The sequence below is a fragment of the Taeniopygia guttata genome, chromosome 6, assembly GCF_048771995.1.
Source record: "Taeniopygia guttata chromosome 6, bTaeGut7.mat, whole genome shotgun sequence".
In the NCBI taxonomy this organism is placed as follows: domain Eukaryota; kingdom Metazoa; phylum Chordata; class Aves; order Passeriformes; family Estrildidae; genus Taeniopygia; species Taeniopygia guttata.
In genome coordinates, this window is record NC_133031.1 from 16,169,963 (window position 1) to 16,195,781 (window position 25,819).

General features: G+C 36.3%; 1 protein-coding gene and 1 long non-coding RNA gene across 3 annotated transcripts in view; both read right to left on the reverse strand.

The window, feature by feature from the left end:
• Positions 1-25,819, reverse strand: part of ADK (adenosine kinase) — a 267,429-nt gene that overhangs the window by 78,977 nt on the left and 162,633 nt on the right. The gene's annotated exons all lie outside the window — the stretch shown is intronic.
• The window catches only part of LOC140684479 (uncharacterized), a 54,722-nt gene continuing 38,021 nt past the window's right edge, over positions 9,119-25,819 (reverse strand). The window contains exon 2 of the long non-coding RNA XR_012056799.1: positions 9,119-25,635. This is a non-coding gene — a long non-coding RNA (uncharacterized lncRNA). The remainder of the gene's footprint in view (positions 25,636-25,819) is intronic.

Genomic DNA, 25,819 nt, shown 5'->3' on the forward strand with positions numbered 1-25,819 from the left:
TGTGAATGCTGATTTCAACCCTATGAAGAGCAAGGCTGCCATTTTGAATTCAGCATTGCAGATGGTTACTCCAACCACACGAGTTCCAGAAGCCATAACAAGCAAGATCCCCTAGAGTTCCATTAATCTGCTATTTAAACAAAGGCTTAGACTTTGCACTAATTAAACAAATTTTGTATGTTTTGTGTTTATAATTCTAAAACTTATTTTACTAACTGTTCTCCAAACTCAGTAAATAATAGCAATTTTCAAGCATGAGCAGAAAGTGTAAAATTTAAGGCCAGAGATAATGTCTAAGGCACAGTGAGAAACAACTTTGAGGAGGGTCTGACAAATAAAACATCATCTCAGTCCTATCTATAACATCACCACTATGACACTCCAAAAGATGTAATAGTGACACAGTCTTATTTTCTAGTTTTCATACATATGATTATACCTTTGAATCACAGAATAGCTATATTTTCATCCTGCATACTTCAGTTATAAAATAATTTCCAGCATTCTAATCACTAGAAAAAATAAGTCTACGGATTAAAGACTACTTTGAGAGTATATCTACTTCTCCTTACTCCACACTCTCCAGTCTAAGAAATACATGATTGATTTCAAAATCTGGGCACAATTTGCTAGTTGACAGTCAAAGTCTAAAGGCCACAAGAATGCTATGCATGCTGTGGAGCTAGTTAGTACCCTGAAGGACTGGAAGCCTGTAAACATCCAAGCGTCTTTGCTAATTTTACTTTCAGAAGAATTAAAATGAGCAGTTTCTATAATTTCTAATCTCCATAGCAATCTCTACAATCTTTTATTTTTTTATGCAATGAACAGAGATTTTTTTTTTAAAAATCTGTTCCAAACACAAAATAAAACACTTTCAAGGGTGACATGTTGCCAGCTCTGGATAAATGACAGATTGCTCTACAGTGCTCTACGTAAATAGTAACCTGGTCAAATAATGAGGCTTCTTACCAATTTTAGGCTGAAAACTTCATCTGAAGTAAAATACATCTGATTGCAATTTGAGGTACAGAACACTATCCCCATGAGATCTAACTCAGGCCTGCATCCAACTCCCTTTTCCTTGTAAAGGCATCATAAAAGTGCTGAGATACAGATAGGAGAGTTTGCTTTTTAGATCCTGCAAAGTAAAGGCCAGGAAATCTCAAAGGTTGTTGCTCTGTCTTCTGGGTTACTTAAAAATCACTTCTGCCATTTAATTACATTCTTTCACAGTCATGTTTATATTTTTTAAATAACTGTTTGACATTAAAACATCTAGAAATTACGAGTTCTGTGTATGACAACTCTTTTCTAAGTATAATACTTCTTTGCAAAACAAAATTGTAGCAGTACAATCTGCACAATGGAATTAAGAAAGTAGGGAGAAAATAAAATTTGACCTGAACAGATATTGATTTAAAGAAACCTAATTCAACCCCCCCTTCAGGTATTTAAATTGACTTTGTCTCTACTTTTAGTGGAATTCCATGCAGCTATGAGCAGTGTAGCTACAGCAACCCAGCTTCCTAAGCTTAAATTACAACCAGAGAAGCCACAGGCCACCCTACTGCAGCATGCTACAGTTGTGTACAGGAATGAATTCTCCTAAAACCCCCAGATTTTCTTATATCTAACTGGGATTCAGAGCAAAGTTGCTCTGTGACTTCCTTAGAAACTCAGCCTGCAGGCTCTTGCAGCTGCCACTGCTTTTGGTTCTGACAGATGTATACAAAGGGATGCCTAAGCCAACTACTCTTACCTACTCTAACAATTCACTGTCAGCCAACATTAGCTCTGAGTGGGAGAATAAATGTATCCTGTATCACTGGTATAAAAGACCCTGTATTTCACCAGTAGGAAGTTCTATTCCCACTAACAAGAAGGTTCAGAGACTCCTCAGAAGATATTCTATACCCATCTACATACCTACTACAGAAAGCTTTGGGGTCCTATTTACCTGCAAAATCCAAGGATACTTAAAACAACCATGAGGAAAATACCTCTAATCAAAGGACAAGACAGTTAACAAACAGAAATTCCAAGAGCCTGGAAAATGTACATTACATAGAAATATGAAATTACTGTGTATATAATGTAATGTGTATGTAACTCCTTCATGAAGGAGGGTGATGCTGGTGGACAACCAGCTCAGTACGAGCCAGCAATGTGCTCAGGTGGCCAAGAAGGCCAATGGCATTCTGGCCTGTTTCAAGAATAGTGTAGCCAGTGAGAAGAGTGTGGCACTGACTGTCACTGTACTTAGGCACTGGTGGGGCCACACCTCAAGTCTGCTTTCAGTTCTGGGCCCCTCACTTCAGAGAGGGCATTGAGGTGCTGAAGCATGTCCAGAGAAGGCAACTAGGCTCAAGAAAGATCTAGAAAACTTGTCTTACAGGAGTGCGTGAGAGACCTGGGATTGTTTAGTCTCAAGAGCAGGCCCAGGGGGAACCTCACTGCTCCCTACAGCTGCTTGAAATGAAACTGCAGTGAAGTGGGGACTGGGCTACTCCACTCTGCCTACAGAGGGTAAGAGGAAATGGCCTAAAGCTGGGACAGAGGAGACTCAGATTAGATACTAGAAGGGGTTTGGTTCATTGTTAGGATGGTCAGGCATTGGAATAGATTGCCCAGGGATGTGGGCACTGACTGTCCCTGGAGGTGTCTAAGAGGCATCAGGATCTGGTGCTGGGTGATGTGGTTTAGTGGTTACAGTGGTAGTGCTGGGTGGATGGTTGGGTTTGATGATCTCAAAGGTCTCTTCCAGCCTTGATGACTCTACAATAGAAGGACATGTGACAATTGGGCAGTAAAGTCATAGAAAGGGAAAGGCAGGAATACTGTAAGAAAACCTATAAAACATTAAAGCCTATCAAATATATCAGCAGCACACAGCATTCCTTTGGCATGTGCTGATAGAGTATACCAGATGTTACTGCTTCATGATGTACTACTATTTTCTGCTGCTCAAAATGTAATGAGTGTCTTTTCTATGCCAGGAGGACGGTACCATTGTATCACAAGCCACAGAGCAAGGCTGAACCAAAAGACAGACCAGAAAAATAGGATGGTAGGTTAAATTAAGCATATGTGTGTTCGTATGTACACATGCACAGAGCAATACCATTCTTAGGCACTGTAAGAAGTCTTTTTATTGAAGTACAGTCCTTTGTTGGGAAAAACATCCATTTTCCTTGTGGGATAAAAAGAAACAAAAAGGAAGAAATAAGAAAAATGCATTCATGTATTGCAGACACATGGTTATGGGAGATAGTCACTTGTTTGTAACTTCAGAGCTTTTAAAATTCAATAAGATGCATACAACAGCAGAGGACAAAGTCAATAGAGAATATCACATTAATCTGACTTCTACAATATTCAGGAATTCTTTGATATGCCTCATTAGATATGCCAGAGTACTGTAAATATTGGATAGTCTTTCACATTCATATCTTTTTTCTTTGTAGACACTAGCATTACCAGAAAGATTTGGTGAGTTTACACACCAGTAATTTGTCTTGTAAGCCACCGCTCTCATTTTTATCACACACACAGACCCAAAAGGTTTCTTCTGACCTACACTAAGCTCTTACAGCACCGGCTATAGCAGATGTGAAGGCAGCAAATTAAGGGTGTCAAAAGTGTCAGCAGCACAGAAACACAGAGTGTTGAAGAGGTGACCTCATGAAACCACACAGCTCTGGCTTAGGTGAATGCAATTCTGTATAAGGTGTTCTGTCCAAGCTGAGAAGCCTTGCCTTACACTGCATTCATGCACACAAATTCATCTGGATTACACACATGGAATGTTTGCACAATCAGGATCAAAATTTTTTTTCTGAGTATTTCCAAACAAATGCAGGGCAAAATGATAACAAACAGCCTTGCAATTTGGGATTTATTACTGTTTAATAGTAAAGAAGCAGTACTGACTCAAAAACATATGGAGATAATAAAAATTAGGATTTCTTTCAAACTTGCTACCTGCTAAAATGCATTTCTTTCTTTCTAGCTCTTCCACTTTCCTTGCCACTCCCATTTGCAGAGTGGATTACATGAAAACAACTCTATCATATGAACGACAGGATTTTGAACCATGGTATTCTGAGCTGATTTGGGAATGCCATTTGGTAACAATGTAAAATCAATAAATCATGTGAATCAAAATATTTAACTTTTAGGAAAACAGATACAACAGTCTGCTGCCATTTAAGATATATTATATTCTGCCAACAGGAAAAGAACACATCATTTAATCCAAAATTATTTTATAGCAAGCATTTACATAAAAATGCAATTATGACGACATCACACTCATCCATCTAAAGGGTGGAATTTTTCAGACACACAGAAACCTGGACAGTTACGTAGTGACAGTCCTGATAAATACTGTGATTCAGTAAAGCCCTACAAAAATCATCTAATTTCAAGTGTGCTGGCAGTTCCAGTCAGAGTGCTGAGGTGCCAAAAAAACTTGCTCCATTACATGACAGACACCAAGTCAGAGCTTTTGGACCTGGTTAAGTTTCCTATATTCTCCACAAAAAGAGAGCTTGAAGCCACACACTTGGGCAGAAGAGGCATCCCTCAGCTCTGCCATCAGTCTCACATGCTGCAGTCTTGCAAAAGTACATGGCAGTTCCTGAGCTGGAGAATGAACCACCAGGTAACTGCTCCAGAGCAAAGAACTTCCTAAGGCTTCCAGGTGCCCTCACAACCACAAGAGTCAGAAAGACTTTTGTTCTCCAGCCTCTGAACTGCCTGAGCACAGATGGGGCGCAGTCCATGTACCACCCACTGTGAAACATGGCAATGAAATCATCCTCCCTCAGAACGGGAATCAGAAGGAATCTTCTTGGAATGAAAGAGAAAAAATTCTTCATCTGTCTTAGTACTTATGTGAGTTTAAAAGAGCAGGGAGCAATTTAAAAACTACCTTTCATATTGAAACATCTGAGCACATTACTTGGAATGTGCAAGACTATCAAGTTAGCAGATTTATTGACCCCTTACCTCTCCAATCTCTCGCTTTTGAGCATTTATACTTGCATCCTGTTCCTGCTTGAAATTATTGTTAAATTATTTTCCTTACTGAGCTACAACAGAATAGTCATGATGATGCAGATAACAAAATACTCACAGTACGGAGAAAAAAAACCTTCAGAAATAATTAACAAACCCCTACAAATTAAATAATCAACATGACCGTTTCTAATAAAAGTTCTTGTGGCTTTAAAGTAGTGTTTTACTTTCTCTAGAAAGGGCAAAAGCTCTTTGTAACTATCCACTTGGGAAAGGTTCGGTCTCTAAATTAGTGAAACACATTAATGTTATTTTAATCTATGTACCTGTTTAATCTATGTACATTTAATCTATGTTACCTGTAAAAGGTAATTTAGGAATTAGAAAGTACTTAGACCTAATATCAATTGCATTTTTGAATTATATTTTAGCTCAGTGATAAATCTTATCCCAGTGATCAGCAAGCAGTTACTTACTGAAACAAAACCCACTGCTTTTTGTCCAGTTCCTACTGGAGACAGTTGTTTTAAATCAGGAAGCAAGGACAGCAAGAATGCAACAATTTCTCTGAGTAATTGTTTTGGCTTGTTCCTGTATGCCTTGTTTATTTTTATGAAAGTATTGCTTTATAACTGGAAAATGACTAAGCCATAAACTATTGTTTTATCATTCTGAGTGGCCAGTGTTTCTGTTTTTGATAAAAGCTAAGTTTCAAACAGTTTTCAGGAACATAGGAAAAAACCTAACTGTCAGTAAATGTGCTTATATTGACCATGACATTTTCCTCTGTGATGGTGCCAACAAGTCAGAAGGAGAGGATTGTTTTCAGACTTGAACAGCTTCTTTGTTGCTGAAGTGAACTCTCATTATTGCCATATATGTATCTACCAGTAGCAGAAAACCTTCAATACCAGGCATTGCATGCTAAAGAAAACAATTATTCTATGCATATATTACCAATCTATTTTTAATTTTAATCAGTTTGAAAATATTTTTCAATTCTGTTTAAGTTGGCCCCTCTGTGAAAAAACAAAACACCTCTCAAATATGCTCTCTCAAATTCAGTATATAGTTTTACATGAGTTTATTAAACTCAGCAAGTGAGATGTATACATTTAATTATACTGAATTTTTAACAAAATTTTGGAGGAAGTACTAAACATCACCTGAGAGATAGGAGCCCAGAGATTTTATTAATTCAATTAATAATTCAACCTCTTTTGCCTCTGTTTACCCACTTGCAAAATGGTCATAATGATAAATACACCTCCATTGGCAGAACCAGTGGGAGGTTTAATTACTTAACATTACTGAAATGACTGAAATTTTGTGTTGAAAGGTATTATAGAGTATAGGGTATTACCATCAATAAAATATAAGCTGCAGATCAAGCAAGCTATGATAAAGACCAAGCCATTTCATTTCTTCTAGTATCCCAGAACCACTTTACCACACTTTTTTTTCCATATTGAAAACAAATTTAATCCTTACTGAGAAAGCCATGCATCTTAAAAAATTATTAAATTGCTGATTAAAGAGAGAAACCATTTCTTTCACCTTTCATCCTTTTAAAATAACTCTTTATTAGGTTTATCTAACTCATCTATTAATATGAGGATAATTTTGTGGTTTAGACTGAAAAACAGACTTGGACCTACTTTTTATTATTTAATTAAACAATATCCAGAAGTCTAAAAATTGGTATCAATATTATTGATGATGTTTGGAACAATGAGATAACTTGTTTTCAATCATAATGCCAAAATTTTGAGCACAATCCCAGGATCCTGGTCTTGGAAATAAACACTTCAGGAAGCATAGAATAAGGTATGGTTAATTTAGGCCCTTGATGATAGTGCAACATTTGCTTTTTTGTATATGGTTAGTTCCATTACTATAATGTGGCATCTCATAAATTATGTAAACATAAACCATATGTTGAATTCATTGAAGTTTGGTGTGTACATAATATTTATAGTATATTAGTAAATTGAGAGAATCTATGTAACTACAAATGCATAGAGAATTTCTAATTCTCTAGACAGTTAATCCTCAGTTTGAAAGCCCTCTAAGTAAATACTTTAAACAAACCCATTTCTTGCTTATTAAAATAGCCTTGAACAAGAAGAGAACAAATAGGAGTATCTGCTTAATTAAATGTGCTTATACCAGTACAATGATCTGGTTTAGGAACAGAGGTTAAAAACTCAGAGTGAAACAATGACTGATAGTAGATAATCACCACTGACTGCCTGAGTGTCAAAAGGAAAAAAAAAGTCTAACCAAGCTCTTGCTCTATACTGGTATATACTGCTATACCTGTGGCCTCTGTCATGATCCCCAGGTGATGCAGAGGAATGCAACAGTTACATAACATAAACAAACATGAGAATGACTCCAATGCCCTGGACAATAAGTCCATCTTACAGATTTCCCTGTTAAAAACGTGGTCATGGTACAAAATGTTTCACTTAAACTGAGGTCTGAAAGCAGATACAAAGTAATGAAATATAGGTATCTTTCTCTCTACGCACTCCAATACTGAAACACTTCAGCAGAAACCCCTCTTCCCTCCCCCAGCTGCCTTTGAGATCTTGTAATTTATAAGAACATAGCAACATGGGGATTAAATATTAATCAAAGTCATTACCATCATCGTTAGAACATATTTCAAGAGCCCCAAAGAAAGAGCATATTATTTCACTAATAAAGATCATATCAGAAATATGTAGCATGGTAGGTATGAAGAGGAAAAAAGAAATGATCAAGTGGTAAGTCAAAAGATTTCTGAAGCTTATAGCACTATTCAAATGCTAACTCATCCTTTAACTGAGTCTGTTTAAGTAAGGCAGGCTCACCATGGGCAAAACTGAGCTCTATCTAGAACCACAGAAGCCCACAGAATATTTAAAATAAGTAACTTTACTGAAGGAAAAAAAAAACCACCAATGCTAATACAATAATTTTTTTTAAAAAGAAGGATCCAAACTCCATCAATATATTAGTGAAATCCTGGAACACCTCCAAAGCTTTAGCGCAGATCCGAGTTCATTTGGGGTGCAATAAGGCTTTCCCAAGCACAACCAGGGCACCTGAAACCAGCACTGCTCACAGGATGACTTATTCTTTGCATTAAAGAATGACCAGCCTTATGAAATAGCAGGACTTCTATTATTTGCAAATTAAGATGTAAATTATTAATAAAACAAATACCTCTCCCAGTTCTCAATGTACTTCCTAGCTGATTTTAAAGGGCCTACGTATTACTTTCATATAGAATTAAGTGCATAGTGCAACAAAAAGCTCAGAAGAGCTAAAACCATAACTTGCATAATAATAAAGGATGTTCAATCCTTTATCCTAGTCAATATTTCAAATTATGGCTTACCAAGTCACAAGAAAGCGAGCTAAATATTTCTTTCAAGTATCACTTCTCACAACTCTATCCTCTAAACCACAGTTCCAACAAAATGTCTTTCACAGCAAATATAACACTTACTATGAACATGCAATTAGGTCCTAATCACTTGGATTAATTACCACATCAGGGTTTACAATAAAACATTTATTGCTCACACTTCCACACATTAAAATTCATTATTTAAAAGAACATTAATGTTATTGCTTGGCCTTTTAATTTTCATTATAGAAAGACTCTTACATGGCTTTGTTTCTGAACACAAGTAAGTGAGGGTCAGGATCTATGCTAATTCTAATAATTATAAATATAGTTGAAATGTGGACATTTGCTAAGCCTAAACAGATATATCCTCACCTAAATTAATTTTAGTAGGATATTAATTTGGCTGCACAATATTTTGAATACAATGAGCTATGTAAGTGTTTTGCATTAATTATTATAGTCTGAATAAGTACTTCCTTCAAATTCCAAGGGTGAGGGGGAAATACCCCTAATTATTAGCTTTTTAGAGCTAATAATACTTACATTAAGTTTCTAATTCTAATGAATGTATGAGTTCATACCTCAGAAACCTACTTTTAATAGCAGGACCACTACTGTAGCCAGGAAGAACAGAGTAAGTCTTTTAACCTCAGGGGAAACCTCCCTGCTAAGACATTATTTTTTGGAAAGGCATTATTTTTTGTAATGTCATATTACTGGGGGAGTAAGAGACCTTAATAGGGGCTTCACTTTGCACTGCTATTTAAGATGCTTGAATTCCCTAAGTAGGTTTTAATTTTCTACTGAATATTTTCCATGCTTCTCTACCTGAAACTGACTACACTCCCATCACATTATTTGCCCACCTTCAGAGAAAATCACACTACAGATACATGAAATATGACAGAATTTTTTTTTCAATTTAATCAATATCAGATTAACATCAATAAAAGATTAGGTTAGATGGTCAACCTATGACAGACAACTAACTCTTGATGCAGAATATAAGGGAACACTGACTGAGGCTGCCCAGACATGCAACATGATGCCATTTTTCATAATAGGATTTTGTGCTACTGATTTTAAAAATACTGTGCAATGTTACACATTTTTTTCTGAAACAGTAGAAACATATGGGCACTGGTTTTTAATGTATGACAAAAAATGGATTTTTTTCCATAAACTGTCATGTAAATGAGAATTTATAGTTCCAAATCAATTTACAGATTAAAACTAACAGTGCAGAATACAACTACCAATTAAGAAAATCACTGCTAACTAGTAATGAAGTGGCTTCTTTGGACTCATTTAAATCTCCAAAACTTTCACTTTATGGAAACACGGTTACATTCAAGGATTTCCTTCCAACGTGGCAATTCTAGTTTTATAAGTCAGACCTAACCTCCTAAACCAATGCCTCTTCTACTTGTTAGTGCCCAAATTAGTTTTTGTGGTTTAATTGAATCGGCTTTTTTTTTGAAATATTGAAGTGCATAGAGAAAAAGAAGAGATTTATATGAGTTCTTAAAAATGGTATTTAAAATTACATAAATCAAATTGCATTTGAACCTCATGTGAGTTTTACAATATTCAAAGAAATTTGACATGGAAAAAGAATTTTCATGACGGGGATCAAACATTAGAGTATCCTTGGAAGCATTCAAAATGACTGAACATAAAGCAACTGAAAACTTCAAATTTGCTCCAGCAAACCTCTAGGGGTCCCTTGCAAAGTGAATTACTGTAAAAACCTATGAAAAACCTGTAAAAACCTGTGTGTATTTAAAAAGTATGGACAAAAAATATGTGGACAAACAGTCTCTGATATTCTATCAGCTTCTAAAAAAATATCTGAAAGCAGAGCATCCCAGGTGGTTCCCTAACAATCAGAAATTAGCTATTTTACCCTGCAACAAACACCACAAAATGTATACACTTTGCAAACAAATCACATAGATGCATTAGAACACCTTAGAGTTTGAGCTCCTTCTGTAGCCCTTCCTCTTCACATGGAACATCTCTGAATTCCAAATTATGAAGTCAATGTGACCTTAATAATGCCTAGAACCCTATATGTGGATAGTCCTTTGAACAGGAATGAGCTCTGTTACAGAATATTAATCAGAATATTAATTATGAAAAAAATATTCCCTGTTCTTTTTTACCCTTCAGTTGAATCTTTGCCCATTCAATTTGTGTCCCTGAAAACAGAATAAGAAAAATAGACACTAAAGCTATCATAATGTATTTAACAGTGTTAACTTGCGTGCTAATTTATACACTATAACCATGATTTTTGGATTAGACTATCACTGAATAACTTTGACATATTCGAGGCACATAGCTAGGACAAATGAAAAAACACTCCTTTTAAAATCAGCATGTGAGCTCATGTTTCAGTGCTTTTATAAGAAAATGAAGTTGGGATCTCTCAAAATCACCTACTTAGTTCAGAGAGTTTAAATCCCTTCCTTATGCTAGATAAAAAGAATTTCTACATTTTAAACGGCCAAACAAGAACATTTTGAAACTGCCTAACAGAGTAACCTTATTTAGGGAATAAAATTATTCGTCCATTTCTAAGTAAAATGCAGCATGCATTCTTCAAACATGGAAAGTGTCTCAAGTTTTTGATATTTTTTAATGCATCTGTATCAATGACATGCTTTCATTTACAGAAAAGTCAGATGATTTGGTACTTACTGGAGCTTGCTCTCTCTTCAAAACAGCTAACTATGGAAATAAAGGATTTCCTTTTTACTCCTGTCCCTACAATGCCTCTTCATCAACATCTATGGTCCAACCCAGTCATGAATCTAGTAGCAGAGTGGTATCAAACACTTCTAGTGATGATGGTACCTTGAAACCAGTGCTCAGCAGTCATAGATAAATTCTTTACATTTCTTCAATTTTCTGATGTTTAGAGCTCTAATTTTCTGCAGTAAAGGCAGTCAAGACACAAATCAGCCTTTTTCACAAAATTTTGCCCTGGACAGCAATATCTGCATGATGTGATTTAAGACATCTTCTGCAGAACAAAATTAAGCTCAAGACATTTCCTTCTGAAGCAGATGTTCAGAACAGGTATAAATCACAGAAAAACTTATTACAACAGTCACATTTACCCATAGCAATAATCACTGATAATCAAAGGGTTAAGTAGTTGGCAATGACATGAACAACAGAAAAAATTATTTGACAAGATTCCACCCTCATTCCAATCTCTACCAAAGCATCAATTGTAATTATAAATTTTCACCAAAGATGTCAGATTCTTATGTTAATCTCTGCACAATCTGACATTGCCATTCTTCCACTTGTATAGAAGTGAACAGTTATCATTTTGTTTGTATGTCACCACAGACAACATAATCAATAGTTTTCATATCTTTCTGTTCATACTTTTTGTTAAAATGAATTTCATGAGTGCTTCTTACTTTTGTTCCACTATGAAACTTGTTACTGCTTGAATAGAGAGTACTTAATCTCAACAATAAACATTATAATGTATGATGGAGCAGCCAAGGAGAAAAAAAAAAGTTTCAACATTTTTTTTCAGTCCCCATTTTAACACATCTGTCCTTATCAAATTAATATCTAACAACAGTGACACAAAAGCAACACAATGGATGGCTTTGTTCACTTTATTTGTACTAATCTGAAGCACAAACTGCCTTTCACTCCTTTTCCTTTTATGCTCTGTAATTTTGCAGTACGGAAATCTTATTTCATGAAACTCAAAGCAAAAAATTTTAACTGGAATTAAGTGGTTCATAAAATAATATATGTCTGGATCAATGACTTAAATAAGATTCACAAACAGATGGATTGCTTGTTTATTGTTTCCATATGCAAAGAGCCACCAGGAAGGCTGGAGACCTATTCTTTCTGACCTGTCACCCAGGTGAAAGAACCATGCAGGCACATTCAGCTCTTCCTGCAGTTCTACAGCAGAACTCCCTCACCTCTGAGCTGTCAGCACAGTTGCTCTGTGATGGAAACAGACACTGATAGATTTTCATAACATTTGCAAATGATGCTTATTGAAAAATTGTTTGTCATACGATAGTGGCTCTTGTGCAGGTAAACTTGATCCTTACTGTGCTGATCCACTTACCTATTCTTCATGGATGCTACTTTAAAAAAAGGTAATTTTTAAAATCAGTTGCCAGAGACACAAACTGAAATGCAAAGAGGAGAATAAATCTCATGCTGGTATAGGCTTTACTTCAGCTTTTACAAATCAGCACCACTGCACCAATGGTGACACTGGTCTGGATTTTATGTTTGCTGAACTTGAGTTTCTTGATATACTTCTCTTCCAGGCACCAGGCAGGGGAAGCTGCCCTTTCAGGCACCAAAAGAGACCAAACTGCTTCAACAGAAAGAACTTCTTTTGGATACAATGACTTAGCTAAGGTTTGAGGATCTAGCTTCACCAGATGAGTACTTTAGACACTTAATACCCAACGAACAATGTCCAGATCTTCTATTACCAGCACTCCACTCATTTTATCCACTGTGAACTAGAACAAGTTAAGAATTGGCTTAATCCACACCTTTCCAGCTTACAACTGATACACATAAACTACAGAATATTCTTAGATCACCTAACTCTTACGTTAAGCCAGAAGTAATTACTGTACTGGCCTTGTCTAGAAGCAGATATGAGCTCCCCTAGAAACATGAGTTCCCCTAGAACGAGAGCCTCAGGCCTGTGAAGCTTATGCACTTTGTAAATCGAACTGGACTCGGGTCTAAGCCTAATGCACATCCATAAACTTGGAGTACTAATACTTCAGGCTGCTGAAACAGCAGACTTCAGAGAACAAGGTTTGCAGCACAGCAGTACTTCTGTATACTTGTAATAAACAATCTCTGAAGTGTCTTCTGACCCTATTTATTCCTGATAAACTGCATTCATACACAGAGGAGTTGCAGAAGTCTTTCTGTGAACTTGTTTTTCTAGCAATTTGCTCTCCACAGCAATTTCTTACATCTCACGTACCCTGCCATATCCCTGCCATATCCCTGACCACTCTAATCATTGAGCAAAGGAACTTTAGAATATTTAGGACTATTATTAGTTAATAATAGTTCTTGGAAAATATTCAACAATTTCGAGACTGATACATTTTAGAATTCAGATATTTAACACCACTGATGATTACCAATTTTCCACAATTAACACCATAAACATTCTATGAGGATTCTATGCTGAGAAGAGGATACAGATGTCAAGGAGAGGCTCGAAACTTTTATAAAACATCATCTGAATGTCTGGCATTTTGACAGAATAATACTTTGTCTGCTATTCTGACTGCCTGCTACAAATTTGTATTTTTCTTTGGATATTTTTCTTATGGCAAAAAAGCCCACTGTGAAGAGACATGTACCTTGGTTTTGCTACAGTGAATTATGCATCTATCCAGAGACCATGCTCTCCCGAATGAACATCCAAGCCTGCTAAAAAAGCCTGCCAGCATACTGTGAAGATCTGGGAAATGGCACACCCTCACAAATGCCAGATGTAATTCTGCCCACAAGAAAAGTCAGATGGATTCCTCCAATAAATTCCTACTTCTTTTGTCTGCCTCTTGGTTGATATATGATACCACTGCAGATGTATCCATTTTATTAAAATTTGTCCCATCAGCTCTACTCCAAAAGGAGAATTTTCAGATTTACCCTGAGTTTGTGCATATTTGTTACAAGTTGTTTTTAAGCTGAAACCCAAGCGTAAAGCTTTATTTCATTTAGTTCAGCAAGGTCCATATCTGGTCAGGCAGTATTCTGTGTTTCTGGGTGGGAAAAACAACTGTATTTTTCTAAGACTGCTTGGATATTTGAGCCCTCACCTCAGTAAGCTTTTCAGTTAGCCCTGAAACTGGAATTATTCTGTTGAATTTGGTTAAATTTGAAAATCTTCATAAATAGTAGAGTTCAAGCTACAATACATCCCACAAGACTACATGCAAACCACAAAGATCTCCCCACAGCTAGCTCTTCAAATCCAATCAGAAGCTTCACTAAAGAACCAAACTGAAAAATGACAGTTTTAGTGTTTAAAACTTAATGTTGAAAGCTTTTCTTTAATGAGTGGCTAATAAAGTACTTCACTATGGAGATATTGGTATATCTGTAATTACAGATATCCCTCAATTCTCCTATTCCAAAGATATCCCCAGTGTTTAAGAGTACACGGGAAATTCACACAGTTGAAAGCCAAAACAGTTGTCTATGGTCTTTGCTCAATTTGACACTAATAAAATTGTGAACTATTCTGAAAACCTCATGTCCGAAAAACCACCACATATTAGAAAAGTATCCATTGGAAAGTTAAATAAAATGGATATTCAAAGTAATTTTGAAAAGGTTTTTTTATATTTTTTTTAAAATTTAAGTATGATAATTTACAAGTAATCATATACACTGGAGAACAACTGCATTTGCTACATATTCAAGACCTTCCTAAGAGGGAGCAGTGAGGAGGCCAGGTCAAAATTTTTTGGGGGAAGTATTAAGACCTGATATTGAGCTAATATAAAATCTTGCACTGAATTACCCATACATTTAAGGACTGATGAAACAACACCACATAAATAAATTCCACTCATTCCTCTACCTCCCAAAACACATAAATATGCTGCTATAGAAATACACTGCTTGTTCTGCACTGCTTCATATAGAGAAACTAAGCTTTTAATTCAACTTGTCTTTCTGCAATATTACTTCTCTTTAGAAAAGCTTGTGTTTTGTTTCTAAAAATGACTTTTTTGGCATTATGCCCACATTACTCAGGATTCTGAAGATATTGTCCACACTCATCCTCCCACTTCCAGTCATTCATTTTGCAACTAGTGTTTACTGAGACTGATGATCTAGAAAGTCCCTTGTGTTAAGATTTTGTATTCCACTTTCTTTTTTCTCCACTGAGGGTAGTAAGTTGTATTCTATTCACATTTAAAGGAGCACGAACTGTAAAAGTTAGTGATGCCCACGGGAAGATACTTTTCTGCTTGGGACAAAGAAGATATTAATATTGTGTGAGAAACAGGGAGATAAATTTTAACAAGAGTGTGGAAATGAATTGGGGTTACCATTTTTGTCACTGTGGTGTCACATCTGGCCTTGTGAGAGATGAGTCTTAGTCTGTGTATGAAATTAATATACACAAAAAACTTTATTAATAGAAGTACTAATTACTCCAAGATGATAACACACCTTGGATCTAAATCAGATTCTGCTCAATAGTACACTGGGGATAACTAAAGATGTTTAGTTAGTTACATGAGTGCCTTTCTCACATGAGAAAAATACAATGAAGACGCTATACATTTCAGTTCTTGCAGAAAACTGTCTAAAAGCATGTTGGAGCTTCCTACAGAAACCGAAAGCCTCTGAAAGGGGCCTTTAAAGTTGGCAAAATCAGTAAATTTAATCTATCCACTTTCTTCTGACCTTTAAACCTGACCTGAAAAAAGTGTTTGGCAACATAAATTTGATCTCTAAAGGCTGCTGCAGATCTCATTTTCTGCTGTTTTTCCATTAGGCATTTATGGGACTTGCTAGTGTTACAGGGGACTAGTAAAATATCGAAGTAATCCTGCAGTTCCTGTGTATGAATTCAGCTTTTCCCTGTGAGATGACAACATTTTTTTTTGTCTGCCAGGGTTTTTTCAAATACTGGAGAATAAGATTAATACCATAGGTGTGATGCTATTTTTTTTTCATTTGGTAACATTAACCAGATCTAGCAGTTCAAGTGTTGAAACAAAAGAATTCTTTCCTGAGCCAATAAGGTGGCTTGGTGCACATCTGCACTAATTGAAATCACAGCATGGCTTTTCAGGATAGGAGTTGTATCCAAAGCATACAGAGGATTTGAAGATCTTGGTTGTGTGTTTGTACATTCTCACAAGTGCAGAGGAAACCAGCTGCTTCCATTTATGAACTGTGCTGATACATGTGCCTCAACATACCAGTGACATAATGTGCAACTTAGCAAGCTAAGACTGGCCAAGTGTTTTAACAAGGGAAAGGAAAGGACAGGTATAGAAGGCAAGAGAATAGAAAAGAATTTATAATAAAGGCATCTAATTTTCAAGTAGCATATTCTATAATTTATGCTATAATTTTCAAGGATTAGAGCTAGAGGATAAAAAGTAACAGGTTAATACATCACCCTGCCCTTTCATCCACCGATAATGGCCCTTGACTTCCAAGTTCCCTTCTCCCATCTTTTTGGCTATTGCACTTTTTCCATATACAGCCAACTTCCAACCCAAAATCACTTTACACTCCTTTTATGCTATAGTAAATTTTGATGTAAATTCTTCTTTCTGAAGTGTTCTTTTTCTCTTGACTTTGCTAACCTTTCCCTTTTAGATGCTCTTACCTAACAACTCCTTCAATACCATTTTTGCAAGATCCCCTTCTGTAGTATTGAACATGGTTCTACAGAACATCCTCTGCCCCCAGCCTGTTTTGAGGTAATCACCACCAAACACATTTCAGCTGACAGTGGAAGGACCTTTATTTCTTCTCCTTTCTCTGTTTTAGTCCTGCCTTACCCTGCCCAAGCTGAGATCCCTATTTTCAAACCACATTCTCAATTCAAGTACTTTTTTATGTTGCCACTTGAATTCTTCTAACAGTTTCTGAAGAAAATTTCCCTTACTTATTAAGTCACACACTTAAATTGAGCAGACATCACCTTATTCCAACTCTGTTTGGAAAAGAAATACAAATAATTTTCCATTCATCACCTTCCTGAATTGAGTGTTTGGGATTTGGCTTCTCTTCCAGGCTTTGATACCCATCTTAAAGCAGATAATCTGTGAGAATACACTGCTTGCTACTTCACTTTTGAAACAATCAGCTACCTTCTTTTATCCCATTCTGTCCCATAAGCAGGTGGGCAGCTTCCTATAAGCTCTCCCTTTCCAGGTCCACTATAAAGCTTTTAGCACTGGACATTCTGGGAATTCTGGAATACTCAGACCAACATCATTGCTATGTTCTTATTTGTATGTGCTGTCCCTACTGCACACTCTGCAACAGGAAATATTTCTTTGAGTAGCATCCCAGCAGGGCTTGGCTCTGTCATTGGGCTCCAAGGAACAACAACAATAGGATGAAAAAGAGTAAATCTGTGTGAAAGTTTATAGAGAAAGTTCCTGAGACAAAGAGCACAGTTTTGTGTGTGTTTTACTCCATGCAACTCACACAATACTGAACACAGTCAGTCCATATGCTGCAATCATAGTAAAACAACAGAAGTAATAGGGGGGGGGGGGGATAGCTGCAATTCTTTTGTTCAACAGCAAAAGTAAAATCACTCAATATTGATTCAGTCCTGGAAAACCATAAAAGCATTTCTATTCAATAATTAAATACTGCACAGCAGAGGGAGTTATACCAAAGACAGTTAGGATCCTGACATTATTACAAGAGAAGTAAAACTTAGTTCAATCAATGAATTTCAGTGTCAACAGAAGAAAATTAAGACTGTGATCACATACAGTCCTTTGTAAAAAAAATCATATAATTAAAGGTGCTAGTTTCCACATCAAATTCCACTTTGGATGTGGTTAAATTCCAGCTTGGTTAAGTATTTCCTGTCTATTTAATTTCATCCTGTAGATCCAGCTGCACATAGTTATTCCACACTTCCTGTTCTAAACTATCACACAGTGCCATTGTGAGTTATTGAGCAGCTTCATTCTTTTTGATTCTTTATATGATGAATCAATTACATCATCTAGAAAGTGCTTTGAGACTCTCTGAGAAGTCACCAGAGATGTCAGATTGTATCCCTAACAAACAAGATGTAGTGCAAACTTTCAAAAACCCCAACATTCAAAAAGTAGTATAAGTAAAGTATGAATTGTTAGATTATGGCAAATTATGTAGAGTGACTAAAAAATAAAAGACAAATAAAAATTATTTTCAGACCAAGTTTTCTGAAAAGTTACCTCAATTTCATCATAAAGATGCTGCATTTCTATGACAGTATAAGAAGGAGGAAAATGCAAAGATATTTAGAAGTAATTATACAAAGCTAAAAAACTGATAACTGTATTTTCCTGTATTTCCTCTCTGTCACTTTTTTTGCATTATATAAGTAGATGACAAAACACAAGTAGGCCTTGTCAATCACTCAGTAATACCCTAGCATTCTTACCAGCTCACAAAGGACCAGAGAAGCTGAGTCCTTAGATAACACCTGGTCTAAAAGCATTTAAAAATAGTGATCAATATATAAAACTGCACCATATATAATCCCCAAAGGAAATCAGTTCACTTTTTTTGCTGTATTAAGAAATAGAAATAACAGTCCTTGACTGTCCAGCTTCCACAGACTTGGTATACCAAATAGATTGCTGCTATTTACAGTTTTTAATTTGGGATTCAGTCAAATAATCCAGTATCATTTGTTCATACTATTCTTCCATTTCCTCCATTAGTCAGGACAACTAAAGCCTCTCTGAACTGAACTCAGAAACCAGGATCCTCTGACAAGCAAAGTGGCACAATCCATCCTTTAAAATCTTACATGGTTATTTGTGTGGAAAGGATAAAGAAACATTTCTCTAGCCATGAACAGGTAACAGGGGCCACTCAAGCCCATGACCAGAATTACTGGTGATTCCAAGCATTCTCCACAGGTACCTCAAACATGCAGCACTTGCTCAGTCACAGGCACCCAAGTCTGCACATGGAACAAAAAATTTTTTGAGGACATGAACATATTGTCAGTATGGATAAGCAAAGCAACAATACATTTGAACGAATTAAAACATTCATCCATCCACATGGGTGAATGGAGTTATGGGGGAGCTGCCCCATAACTCTTTCATCAGTTACATCAGCATGAATAACAAAGAGGACAATTTATCTGAAGATGGACCTAATTCCTATCCCTTCAAAACCTAATTTCTGATTTTGCTCCTGGAACATGCTTCAGGAGATTGGGCCAGGCATACTGGGAAGTAATGCCCATTTCTGCACTGAAGCTTCACTACCCAAGCCTCAGATGGACCCACAAGAGCTCAATTCCCAGCAATGCAACTTCAGCAAACAAAATCCTCTCTTGGCTGTACCACAGTGACGAGTGAATTCTGTGACACCCACATCGATCCACTGCTTCAGTCTTTCCCTTCCTAAAGACTGACAGAGATTCTACAGTAAAGCCCTCAGTGTGGAGGACATCACCTTAGACATCACCTCTAACCACACAACCTGCTGATGGGCACATGATTCTTGTGGGGAAGTAGAAAGGGATATAACTTCAGCAGAATACAACCTCCTGATGTCAATTGTTTATTAAAAGGAATGAACTAGTTAAGACAGGTACCTGGACATCACTGCAAGAATTCTGCACAAATTTTATACAAATAGACTACTTGGTAGCTACCTTTTCCCCTTTTAACCAACTCACAGGAGCACAGAACTTATTCTGGTTTCAGCCTACAACTGCCCTTTTCTCAAGAAACCTAGTTATAACACCACTTCTCTATGACATTCTAACAAACAGATTTCATCATTAAAATGGTTTGAACCAATTTCCCATTCTTAAAGAAAGTCAGTGCTTACTGCGTCTCAGAACCTAGACAAACACAAAAAACAACATATGCTGCCTACGATACCACAAGGCATCAAAGGGTTTGGATGTGCTAGCAATACTGGTGGAAAATTCACTTCCTACTAATACCAGGGACAAGTAAGATGTTAGTAAGACACATTAGAAAGACAAAGACTTGCTATGATTCCTTCAGCACATTTCAGACTAATGACCCACAATAGTGAAAGACCTGTTGGTTTTACAATGCAGATCAATGCTTATATGCAGTGAGCAGCTTTGCTTGACTTCCATTATACAAATTACAAGTTGCTCTGGAGAAATGGTAACAGCACACTAAGTAAATGTAATTTCTCTTCTGTTTACACTTCTGTAAATCACAGTACTAGAATACCAATAAAGTTTCTCCACTCAAGTGAGGAGAAACAAAAGAACTTAATACCATGAAAAGTTGCAAACATGGAAATACATGTCAATGAATCCATGAATATAAATAAAACCCTGGACACAGAGACACAAGCTGGGAGACATGAGCTAAACTATTTTCACATTCAACCTCAAATCAATTTTACTGCAACACACACATAATGTTTCACATCAGGATAACTTACAATAAAATTCACTTTAGTCTTTCTAAATGTATTTGCTGAGGTAGGGAAACATGACCAAACAATGAGTCTCCATTTAGCAGTGGAAACACAGAAATTATATTTGCTTTTTTATTAAAATAACATGTGAAAGATGTATTACAGATTGAACTTCCTTTTGGAAACTTTAGCTGCCCTGGGAGACAACACAGCCTATAATATTTCTTTACTAAGAATATCTGTAATAGTTTTGGGAAGGTCTTAAAATAAAATCTAAAATATGCATGAAATATATGTTTTTCATGAGTTCTTTTTTCCCCTGTCTTTTCCTTATGAGCTCTAAACTGCCAATTTTAATGTTTTAATATTTAATTCAATTCACTTAGTCTTTTCACCCTTTGCCTTGTAGGACTTAGGAGAGAAAGGTTGAAAAGTTACAGAAAAGGGGAATTTATCTAATTAAATGGAAATCTTTTAATGATGTTATGAAACCACTCAGAGCAATGTTTTAGATTTGCTCCTGCTGTTGTTTGAAGCTGTGGTGTTAAAAATGCCCTGGTTAGAGTTACAGACTGCTCTAAAAGACTGTGAGGAATTTATGTAGGATTTAAAACAGACACATGCTTTTAAAGTCGAGAACCTTCAAATACTACAACTAATCCACACAATAATTCAACAATCAACCATGCTCAAATTCCTAACAGATACCATATGCAACTTGTAATAAAAACTGCATCAAGGTATTTCAAGCAATAGGATAATTTCATTTTCCACTTAAGAGCCCTATTTACTTTTAATTAACAAAGTCTTATAAGGTGCATGAAAATTATTCCACCATTTTGCATATAACTCTTATACTGAAATGGCTCCTGAATATATTTTACTTTCTGAAGAGACTGGGGTATTAAGTAGATTCATTATGAGAAAATTACTGATCATTTATCTAAATATACTTGACAATCATACGCCACAACAATGCCTTTTATTTTCTGTAACTACAACAAAAAGATAGGACAAAGTGACCCATCTTGTTCAGAAGTAGCAAAGGTATGTTAAAAAGCAATAAGGAAAGCAACCTACAGAGTTCAATGTCATGTATCCTGTAATGGAAAATGGTACTTTGACAATATAGGAACACACTGAAAGGATACACTTAATTAAATGGTTTAGCCTTTACATTTTTCTATCTACTTTTTCATTCTAATATTCCCTCTCTCAACATTCTCATCCTCCCCGAGGATTACACGTCTTCTGGAATTGGACTTTCTCACAGGAATAACTGTGGTAATAAAGCTGAACTCAAATTCCTGTAATAGTTAAAAAAATGTACTTCATACAAATAACAGAATGTAATTCCTCTTTTGACTGCCTCTTTAGTTAAGCAATATATTTAGTTGGCTAAATAATTAGGCCACTGCTAAATGTGAAGATTTTTCAAATGTGAATCTAATTAGCCTAAGTAAAGAAGGTATTTCATGGGAAATTATTTTTTGCCTTCAAGGAGATGTTTCTACACTCAGGGAAATTGTGTCATCTTATTAACACTCAGTTTGTCTGGTACAGGTCCTGAATGATTTACTCCTGTACTCTGTTCCAAATTACAGATTCAGTAGTTCTTGAATACCAGCAATCTCTACCAAAATTCTCAGGATTTCTATTAAAATGCTATACTTCGCAGAAGCAAAAATTTGACAGTGTGAATATATTTTTAAAAACCAGTAAAAATTTCCATTATGTCAAATGAAAAAATTCTTTAAATAAAGGAATTAATTGTTCATTACTACAATGGGAACATGGCGCTCTTAACTGAGGAGGTTCAACTACAGATCAGTGAAGTCCATAACTGCTGACATCCACAAGCTCTCATAATACCAGAAGACAGACACATTTCCTTAAACATTTAAGGAATATCTGACCACTATCAGATACCAGGTATTTGGGTAGATGGATTTTTTGCCCTGGTCTACTCTGATGGATTTGTTTTGCAGATATGAGCAACTGGAAAGATTTTAATGTATCCTTGGGCATAGCAGCCTTTTACTCTATGAACAGATTATAATTCAACACAGCACAGCTATTTAATACACACAGCATGCACTAAACAAAGTATTTAAACTCTTCCATAAAACACCAAGAGCTCAGTGGTAATTCCTAAAGATGGCATAAATAACAATACAACTATACAACTCCAGACAGCAAAATATCTTACATGGTCCACCTGAGGTAATCATAGTATTTTGCAGCAACATAGATTTTCCCTCATGAGAGCACAGGAAAAAAGAAAACAAAATGAACAAATACACCACATGACAGAAAATTATTTGTCCTGATAAAATCACTTTCATTTTAACTTTATAAGTAACTAAATGGCCTAAACTTTGGGTGCTCCCAACTTCTGCTTCTGACTGGCCACACTGAACAATTCACAAGCTTTTTTTGGACTGCAGAATATAATTTCCTCTGTATTAACACTTTGACAAACTTCAGCAACTTACTAGTGTTCACAGAGTGGAAGCATGATCAGTCCATCTTCCAAAGTCTGGTGTTCACATCTCTTAAAGAAATTATTTGGGAGATAATGCTGTACTTCAGCTGTAACTTCCCTTAAAGAACTACTTTTCAGAATCTAAACTAGAATTAAACAATTCTTACTCTTAAAAATTAAACATTTCAATTAAAGTATTTCTAAAGTATTGCTTAATTCAATGTTTGAAGGCTGTGTTTTTATGTATTTATAAGGTACTCTAAAAAATGGTGCTTTGTCTTTTTTTTTTTCTGAAGTTGTTTTATGAAGAGATGAAGGGAAAATGATCATAAAACAAAGTAATTTCTAAAAGCAAAATTATTGACTTCAACTGAAACGCTTTCCAAAGATTTTTAATTGCCCTAAATTTGTGAAAAACTACCCAGGACATCAACAAATTCATATCAATGAACTGCATTATACTATTGAGAGAACCCTTGGCCTCAAGCCAGGGAGAACAAATAGAAAGGACCATTTTCACTTGGCTGCAAATTATCAAAAAGCTAAGAGAAAGCTATGCAGTTAAAGTGACATGTTTGTATGGTGGGAAAAAGATCAAATATTGATTGTCCAAGCTGAGGTAATTAGAGCAGTTGTCAAGGAGATGTGATGCATGTCGTTAGCCCTACAGAAATGCATCTTTGTTTTATATTGAGTGAATTAGCTGTTCAGCAGTTGGCAGCGATTTTTTCTTTTCTTTCTTTAAAAGGCCATACACCATTCAGTAGCAACATATTCCTCCAATTCAAATTTTTTAAAAATAAACATACACAAATACACATTAAAAGCTTCTTCTCAATATTGAAAGTTTTTCTACCTTGACTTTTATGGCTATTTTGTCAAATGCATGTGTAAAACATGCACCTCCCATGCTTATACCAGTGTAAAACCTTCATTTGTCAATGGAGAGAAAGACACATGGTGTGGAACTGAAGTGCCTGCTGCTTTATCAGAACCCTTCCACCTCACCCTAGGCAGCAAGTCCTTGCAGATTAATGCCAGTCCACTGAGGACTGGAAGCACACACCACTATGGACACCACAGAGACCCATCTGCTGGAGCTGGTGCCACTCAGGCATTTCATTCAGCAGTGCAATGGGGCCCCTTCCCCAGCAGCAAGCCGTGGGGCTGAGATCTCAGCGTGCCTCCCCTCCCCTCTCCTCCAGCAGCAGGGCCCAGGCTGGCAGCAGCACCTCCTGCTGCGGCCCTGGGACACTCGTGCCAAGGAAGGTCGGAACAGAACGTGGCCCCTTTTAGAAACACATCACTCCGCAGGGTTACCAAACTCCCTACAAAGACATGGGCCAAACCAAGAGCTGCAGCTCTGCAAACTGGATTTCTACACTTCAGTCTTCAAATCTGTATCTATCAACAAGGAAGTTCATTACAGATAGGACACATAGCTTTTGTGGCAACTGCATGTGTCTGGTCTAATCTCTTCAGACAAAGAAGTGCTGCTTCTGGTAGACATTTATTAAATATCTTCACCTACTAGACTAGTGGCAAAACGCCCCCAATTCACCCAAAAATACCCCCAAATGACAAAAGATGAGATGTACAAGATCACAACTGCAAAATACCCCCAGAAAAACAGCCCATCTGACACCTAACTGGGAACTTGATTTGCTATATCAGGGATTTCCCTTCAGTGTCATACAACTATTTAAGTGGTTTTGTACTTCCAGTTATAAGACTGTTGTGTATGGCTTTGTAAAACTTCCCACTTGGGCCAAAATTTGTCAGTGCTGGATGTCTTCTTTAAGCTAAAATAATAATCTCTCCAGGAAATGTTAAGCAGAGGATTTGAAAGGACAGCATGAAGTAACTCCAATTCAATTCTCCATAGGACGACGAACATGTGAGGACAATGCTTTATCTTACTGTGCTGCTGAAATATTTTCTTTAATAGTAAAGACTGAAAGATATGAATTTGATCAAATCCAGCAATTTATTTTCCCAAAGACAAAGCCACCTCTTATGCAATAACATAAGCATCTTGCAGACATTTCTCTCAAAAAAAATTTGGTCTGGAAACCATCTGAATAGAGAGTACAGCAAAGAGCCGCCTTCCAGTTGAATACTTAACTAAGACTCAAAGCCTTGTTTCCTTACTATGATGATCCCAGATTTTTATTGTTTAAATACTTATCACCATTTTAAAGCTTCAACAGTAAGCACTAATGCTAGATTTTCATACTGTTTTCAAGAATTCAAAGAATTGTTATAAAGAGAAAACAAAACACAGCTGCTCAGTCCACTAATAAAAAAAAACCTCAGCATATTAATATACTAAATGAAATAGCCTGTCTTTACTGCTTTGCCATGTCTTTAGTTTATTCCAAGTAATTCAATAAAAATAACTAGCTTTAACAGAAGCAGACCAGGTACTGGAGTTGATATTTTTCACAAGCCTCTGTTCTTTATAAGTGGAGCTGTACAGAATGCACAAACCTTTTGCTTCCTTTGGTCATTTACTCTTCCCTACACAGAATCAGATTCCTGGAATACCTGTTTGCTGGAAAAGGAAAATGTTATCACCACCTAGTTCAAATACTATCCTTCTTATGAAAGACAAAGTAAAGCAAAATCTTGAACCAAGTACAATATTTCATCAGTCTGGATGCCATGGGGCTCCACAACATGGCAATGCTTTACAAAGACCTACTAAGCAATCAGACATGAGTCTGAGAAACTGGCAG